The sequence below is a fragment of the Temnothorax nylanderi genome, unplaced genomic scaffold (assembly GCF_030848795.1).
Source record: "Temnothorax nylanderi isolate EJ_2023f unplaced genomic scaffold, tnyl_v1.0 TNYL_tig0279_pilon, whole genome shotgun sequence".
Taxonomy (NCBI): Eukaryota; Metazoa; Arthropoda; class Insecta; order Hymenoptera; family Formicidae; genus Temnothorax; species Temnothorax nylanderi.
In genome coordinates, this window is record NW_027249341.1 from 62,652 (window position 1) to 70,670 (window position 8,019).

Genomic DNA, 8,019 nt, shown 5'->3' on the forward strand with positions numbered 1-8,019 from the left:
GTACACAAAGAATAGGTAGGTTCAATAAAATAATATTCGTTATGTACAAATATTTATCTTATTTTTTTAATTACAAGCAAACTATCTCTATCTATTGCCTGTCTAAAAAATCTTGAAAAAATTATTATTATTATTATATATCTAAAAAATATCTAAAAATATTTTTAACACCTTATTGTCCGAAAAATAAACGTATAAAAAAAACTCAAGTGATGAGACAGTTTATATCCAAAAAATATTATTTTATTTCTTCTAAAATTTTACTTTAATTCTTTGTCTCTCTCTCTCTCTCTCTCTCTCTCTCTCTCTCTCTCTCTCTCTCTCTCTCTCTCTCTCTCTCTCTCTCTCTCTCTCTCTCTCTCTCTCTCTCTCTCTCTCTCTCTCTCTCTCTCTCTCTCTCTCTCTCCCTCTCTCCCTCTCTCCCTCTCTCCCTCTCTCCCTCTCTCCCTCTCTCCCTCTCTCCCTCTCTCCCTCTCTCCCTCTCTCCCTCTCTCCCTCTCTCCCTCTCTCCCTCTCTCCCTCTCTCCCTCTCTCCCTCTCTCCCTCTCTCCCTCTCTCCCTCTCTCCCTCTCTCCCTCTCTCCCTCTCTCCCTCTCTCCCTCTCTCCCTCTCTCCCTCTCTCCCTCTCTCCCTCTCTCCCTCTCTCCCTCTCTCCCTCTCTCCCTCTCTCCCTCTCTCCCTCTCTCCCTCTCTCCCTCTCTCCCTCTCTCCCTCTCTCCCTCTCTCCCTCTCTCCCTCTCTCCCTCTCTCCCTCTCTCCCTCTCTCTATGCCTATTTCTCAATAATTATTTTAAAATATTAAAATGCAATTAATTTAATAAATTTATTTAATTGATATTAATATTAAGAATAATTATAACTAATATAGATACTTGGTAAAATATATATTTAAAAAATTTCAATAAATCGCCTATAAATTTCAAGTGACTGATATACTTCGTGATTAGTGTTCTATGCAATAAAAACATATTAGACGCATCAAATAAATGATGCGTCGACATAACAAGTTCTATTGTGAACTCGATGCGTGTTAACGCGAGAGCATTCTCCCGTAAGCAAAATAAATCGATAAATGATAGAGGGTTCTAGGATTAATTATTTAGCCTAGTCTGATTTAGTCTATCTATTTTAGGGCAACAAATCTGTGACAAGTCACATTTATCTGCATTATTACGTGGGAATAATACATAAATATACATTCTAATATATTCACAGATTCATTACCCTTTTATAAAAAATTCATCATCACTCACAGACCAGATGCGCAACGGGCGGAGTTATTCAGCTAGGTAGCTGCGATGATTCTGTAACACAAAAACGAAAGATTCATATTAAAGAGACGCTCAAAATGACCAATGTTTCAGAAAATAATTTTTACACACGTCTAATTCGTCTTTCAATTAGATTTATTAATTAGAATAAACTTTTTTAGATGGTTTTCCTTTCTCAAATTATTTCTTACTTATCCGAGATAAATCGGCCCGAATAAATGAAAAAGCTGTTAATTTTAAAATAAGAAATAATACTCACCCCGAGGTTGCTCCGCCGGGGCCTGATGCCTCCGCCAGGCCTCCTCCTCCTCTCAGAACGGGATTGTCAGGCCTCCTTCTCCTCCTTGCCCTCCTCGCCATCCGTTGCACAGGACACTCACAGAACCACTGTCCAATATTTCACGATCGAGAGCGAAGTATCTGTCATAACACGATCGCAATACTTTATTAGTTTATTAGACATTAGACACTCCCGATATAAAACGATCGACGTACTACGGCGCACTTCCATTATTTCTATCCGACAGTTTACCGAGCTTCTTTCTCCGCTGAACGCGGCCAGGGGGTCTATTACGTATCTTTTCACGAGGTAAAAATGCGAAAAGTGAGAGAGCTCACTAGAGTATCTACGATTTTATTGGTCGAAATCTAGTAAATCTGTTCACTTTTCACATTTTCACCTCGTGAAAAGATACGTAATAGACCCCCAGCTTACTTACCGACGCCGCACGCCGCGCGGATACAACGCAACGCAACGCGAGTCGAGTCAACGGCCGAATTGAAACGAAACGAGCGAACCGTTCGAAAATATACGCTCGACCCAAGTAGCAAAGATGACGTCTAAAGACGTCATTAAGACGTTATTAAAACGTCATTTGGCGTCACTTTGCTACTTGGGGAAACACGCTCGCGATACAGCTCGAAATATACAGTCTGTTAACAAGTAAACTCTACCTGTGCAGCTTCACGGTTGTCTGGCTGCGGTTGACCATATCCTCCAGTGTTACTCCAGTCTCCGGAGTTACGCTGGGTCGTCGGTCCGATCTTGGCGCCAGAACCGGACCAGAACCATCCGTTAATGTTCTGGGGCTGAAGATCGGGTCGGTCGCAGCCGTTGAAATTTCACTTACGGCCCGACGTCCAAATATATCTCACGTTTCCTAATCAAACGACAAGACTGTTGTAATTTGCGTGGTAAAATTAAAAACTCCTACTTTTATTCAATTAACATTAACCGGACTTAATTATAACGTACACGGCAATGAGATATTTGCTGGGATTAAAAAAGAATATTTTCGGATGATGCAAGAGATTTTTATGTAGACCCGTGGGGGAAGTAATTAAATTTCCCATTATGTCTGACAATAATGGTGAGGTAAGTTAAATCGTAAGGTTAACGACCTTTCAATCTCTAAATGATAGCTCGCGATGCATTGATTATCTTTACCCGGACGTCCGCATCACTGTGACCACAATAGGAACTTCGTTCCTTAACTATAAGATTATCCAAAATGTGACAGTAAAATTTAAATGAGAATCGAGGAAGCGCGGATAAATAGCTATCATTTTCTTAATAAGGCCGGATGTCTTAATCAAATAATGTCTTGTTATCCGAATAATAGCTCGAACAACCTCGTATAAAATGTCACGTCCAACTTGATATTATCATTAAGAAAAAATACCGATTCACGTATCTCTAACCCGTATAATAATACGTGATATAATTGGTTTGCGATATTAAGCTTTTACGTTTATACACTGAGAAAGAAGTGTTCGGTATTTGCGATTATAATTATAATACATAGTAAAATAATTATGGTTGGGATTATTATTTCTATAGTTACTAGTATTATTGCTATAATACTAGTAAAAATAAGTAATGCATAAAGTAATTATATGCATAGATCTATCAATTATAGTCATTTTTATCACATTTATAGTAATATATTTAGACTTACTATACATAAATCACAGGTTATAGTATATAAAACCATGTATTATATATGGTTAAATGCATGTTAAAGCTGTGACAACAATAATATAGAATGGAGTCAGTTATAATTCTCATTGTTAAAATAACTATAAAAGTGTAGTTGGCACCGAAAATAACTAAAAATTACAGTATAATTGTAGTAACTGCACTTATTTTTTTTCTCTCGGTGTATATAAATTTATACGCGAAACACTTTTTAAATAATTCTGCCGAAACCGTGCAAATCTGCATTTTTATAGTTATTACTAAAATATAGTGAAAATATTAGTATAATATAGTAAAAACCTATATGCATAGATCTTTTAATTATGGTCATTTTCATCATGTTTATAGTAGTATATTTATATTATAGACTTACTATACATAAAACACAGGTTATAGTGTATAAAACCATTTGTATATATTTTAATGAATGCATATTAACCCTTAGCTGGCACTGTGGGGTATTAAACGCCCCAATCTAGTTCAGCTCTAATTTAAGCCCCCCTATAGTACGAAAATGGTACTAAAAAATGGAAGAGTTAAAATATAAGTTATGAATTTTTGAGTGAAAAATTGTATTTTTCATACTTAATATTACATTTTATCAAAATAACCTATGACATTTGTTAAAACAACATTCAAAGACTGCCTTGGAATTTTTTTAAGTAAAAAAAAACAATAGGTTTCTCGCAGCAAGCATTTTAGTGGTGGGGTCTAAAACGCCCCCATTTCAGCTATGCGATTCTGGTGAAGTGTGCCAGCTAGGGGTTAAAACTATGACAACAATAATGTAATATATTGAGTCAGCTATAATTTGCATTGTTAAAATTACTATAAAAATGTAGTTGGCACCGAAAATAACTAAAAATTATAGTAAAATTGTGGTAACTACAACTATTTTTTTCTCGCAGTGTATACATACATTCATACAAATATCTAAAAAAATAACTCGTTAAATAAAGCTGTCAAGCGATTTCAATTCGTATCGCAAAGTCGCACTTAATTATAGAAGATCATAAATGGAGCAAATCCTACGCGCAATTATTTGATGAGTAATGTAAGCCAATTTACACAAAAGCGCGAGTTACGACACGACAAACGTATTCTAATGAATGAAGAGTATCCTGCAATCATTCCCTTTTTCTTTCTCATTCTGTCTTTCTCTAACTACAGTTTCCAGCGATTATTCACATAGTTAACCGTGCAGCCGCTAAGTGAGAGCGCGATTACAAAATGTCGTTGGAAATACTTACGGTTCGCGCAACTTCGTGGGTCAGGCAAAACTGAACGACGTTGGGCACTCACGGCGAAAACGCCGAGGAGGAGCAAGTAGATGGCCCTCATACTCCCGGACCTTGAACAGAAGAAGAGAACGTTCGTTTAAAAGCGAATTACGCAACATGTGTTAGCATTAAATCTTTGGGCGATTTATTGGTGGATTTAATGATGTAAAGTAAACAGTCGTTTAGGGTTCCCCTCTATTATAATATTCTATATAGAATCACTACATTGCTCTACACAGAATTCCTAAATGTGAGTGCTTCGAATTCTATTGTAAACCCATCGCCTCTAAACAAAATGCGATCGTTAATCAACGCGATGCCGCAATTTCGTGTAACGTGCGTTACATCCGCGATGCAACGTGCCTGAGAGTGCATTCATGCATACGCTTAAAAGGATCCTGCAGCCGTATGATTTACCGACATTATCGTTTTTAGATGGATCTTTTCCCAGATAGCACAGTGAATTCCTAAAATATTCCTAAATTTTTCTTTTTTCTGAACTGCAATTCTTTAAGAATTCATGAAAGTATACTTTAAGAATGATTTAGGAAGTTACATGCACCATAATTCTAGTTCCCGAAAACTTCTTAGAGTATTCATTTTGAATTATTTCCTATCAACAAAATGTATACTTTATGAATTCAAGAGGATTATCGTTTTTGCCCGTTCTAGACTGGAGAATGATCCTACTCGCGGCTCATCCTAGTGAGTAGTGTAAACGGATAGAAATCATGGATAATTAATCAATGATTTTTATCCGTCTACACTACTCATTAGGATGAGCCGCGAGTAGGATCATCCTCCAGTCTAGAACAGGCATTTCAGAACAGAGAGAGAATTAAGGGTGCGTCATTAACGCTAATATCTTTCCGAACGCGCCCTAAAAGAACCCAATAAAAAATAACAAATTATATTGATATAATTTTACATTATTATTTTTATTGATATAAAATAATCTCGGTCATATATTTATTTAATAATACTAGCGTTGCGTTGCGTGTCAAGTTCACGGCAAACAAATACGTAATGCCATTGAAGGCTGTGCGATCTAGCTCGACTATGCGCGTGTCGACGATGGTGATGGACTCCAATCCTGAAGGCCCCGAGCCCGCAGGGCGTTCGGTCCCAATTGTATCTCGCAGGCGTTCTCGATGCGCAGATGAGCGATATTGACCCAAAGAACTGCTCGTTCGTCAATTTAGTGCATTTACGGGTAGTAAGTAAACAAATAATGAAGAAGATTAATGGAAAAGTCGCATTCTCATACTGCGTTTAGTTATGCCCGATCTCGATCAGGTTGTCCATCTGAAACATAAATTTCACACACACACATATTATATATATATATCTAATATATGAAGAATATAATGAAGTATTCCGTACATTCCTTTAGACATTAATTTTAATTTCTTCAAATCTATATAATACATTGTAGCACAAGACGTACAACAATGGTTGAAACATTATCAAAATTAGAGTCAGATATCGGATTATCGTAGAATCAATCAAGAAATTGAAATTGCTATGATTAACTTACGATGTTCTTTCTTGTCCCCTTTTTTTCACGATCTTTTGCATGATTTAACCATGATTGTATGGCATCTTCTATTTTTTTCATATTACTTGAAGAATGCAACGACGCCACGGAAGCTGTAAAAGATCGAATATTACTTACATAGAATGAATTTTTAAAACAAAAAATGTACGTGACTAAAAAAGTAACAAATTTGATGATTAATACTAAATCTGACTGGAAGATTTGCATATATGTACACCAAATATGCAAACAATTTATGTTAATAAAATATTCGTGTTATATAATGATGACTTACTCAATATGAGTTTGGAAATGAGGAAATCTTTAAAGCGAACGGTATTTTTTTGTCCAGTCCAAGAATATTGAACAGCTAAATTATCCGTCATTATTCTCTTCATCGCTCGTCTTATATGTTCCCCAACATCCTTACCACCTTGTTGTTTTATAATATTTTTCTATATAAACAAAACATTTTCCATGTTTCAATAATAATTTATTTAAGCAAATTATGATTTGTAGAAATATATATCTGTAATAATAAATGAACGTAGTTGAATAATTATACTCACAATTTCGACTGAATTCGCTGGCTTCTTTATAAAATCGTGGATAAGAAGAAAACGAGGGAACGGCCTCAGAACGCGTTGTAAAACCCTCGACGAGTCCTCGACTCGAAAACGCCGCGTTTCCTTTACCTTCTGGACGGCGTTACGTCACGTACCGGCCATGTGACCGAGCTTCGCAGGCTCGTGTTTTGTATATTTTGTAGGTGATTCTGTAATAATAAAGGTTATTAGTTAATAATAGGTTAATGATATATACATATAGTTAATTAACAAAATTTAATTTGATTATATTATAATAGAAGAAAGAACTCTCTCTCTGATATTGAATAGGAATCATACAATTGTAAAAAAGAATGATACTACTTATTATACATGCAATTATATTTTAATAATTTATTTAAGCAAATTATGATTTGTAGAAATATATATCTGTAATAATAAATGAACGTAGTTGAATAATTATACTCACAATTTCGACTGAATTCGCTGGCTTCTTTATAAGATCGTGGATAAGAAGAAAACGAGGGAACGACCTCAGAATGCGTTGAAAAACCCTCGACGAGTCCTCGACTCGAAAACGCCGCGTTTCCTTTACCTTCTGGACGGCGTTACGTCACGTACCGGCCACGTGACCGAGCTTCGCAGGCTCGTGTTTTGATATTTTGTATCTGCGACGCACCTCGAGTCCCGAGACTGCCAAATAAATTCTCAGTGTTCCCTCTTTGTGGATCACTTCTCACGCCGGCGATAGCACGTGTTGAAATGTTAATTTCTGTTCACGATGTTTACATACATATATGTTAATTTTTCCGTAGGAACCGGAAAAACGAGCCGTTTGTAACGCACGTTGAAGCAATAAGTCACCTGCGAGACGCCGACAAATTAACGTGACAAGCGTCTCTCAAACGGCGTCCCGTCTATCTCCCTATTTAACCTGCTTGTTTTGTCGATAAACCGGCGCACCACCTCGACAACAATCACGGTCTCACTACTGCGATACACTGCGACGAGACGACCGAGACGTGAACATACGCACAGAACATATATAATGTACCGTAACGTGTATACGCAACTCGCGACTTGACGCGACTGAGCGACCCCGGCCACACAACACGTACCGCGGACACCAAATAACAAATGAATATCCAATGAGAGGTTACCTAGATGTGGCGGGAGAACGAGATAGGATTTGTACATATTCCTCACAAATTCTTAAAGTATTCTCAGCACTAAATCGTGAAGTATTCATTATATGAACTTCTGAGGAATACTTTAGGACGAATTTGATGTGATTAATTCTTCAGGAATTCTTCATGTATTCATTTTTATAGTTCTGTATGTATTCTTTAAAATGAATTCTCTATGAATTTCTATTCACTTTTGTGCT

General features: G+C 36.7%; 2 long non-coding RNA genes across 2 annotated transcripts; both read right to left on the minus strand.

Moving 5' to 3' along the window:
• Nucleotides 1-835: 835 nt before the first annotated feature.
• LOC139780459 (uncharacterized) lies at nt 836-4,592 on the minus strand. The gene is made up of 4 exons (XR_011720248.1): nt 4,500-4,592; nt 2,226-2,431; nt 1,531-1,691; nt 836-1,304 (listed from the first exon to the last, which is right to left on the minus strand). It is a non-coding gene; the product is annotated as an uncharacterized lncRNA (long non-coding RNA).
• An 856-nt stretch (nt 4,593-5,448) lies between these two features.
• LOC139780451 (uncharacterized) lies at nt 5,449-8,019 on the minus strand. The gene is made up of 5 exons (XR_011720240.1): nt 7,102-8,019; nt 6,636-6,841; nt 6,362-6,521; nt 6,067-6,179; nt 5,449-5,834 (listed from the first exon to the last, which is right to left on the minus strand). It is a non-coding gene; the product is annotated as an uncharacterized lncRNA (long non-coding RNA).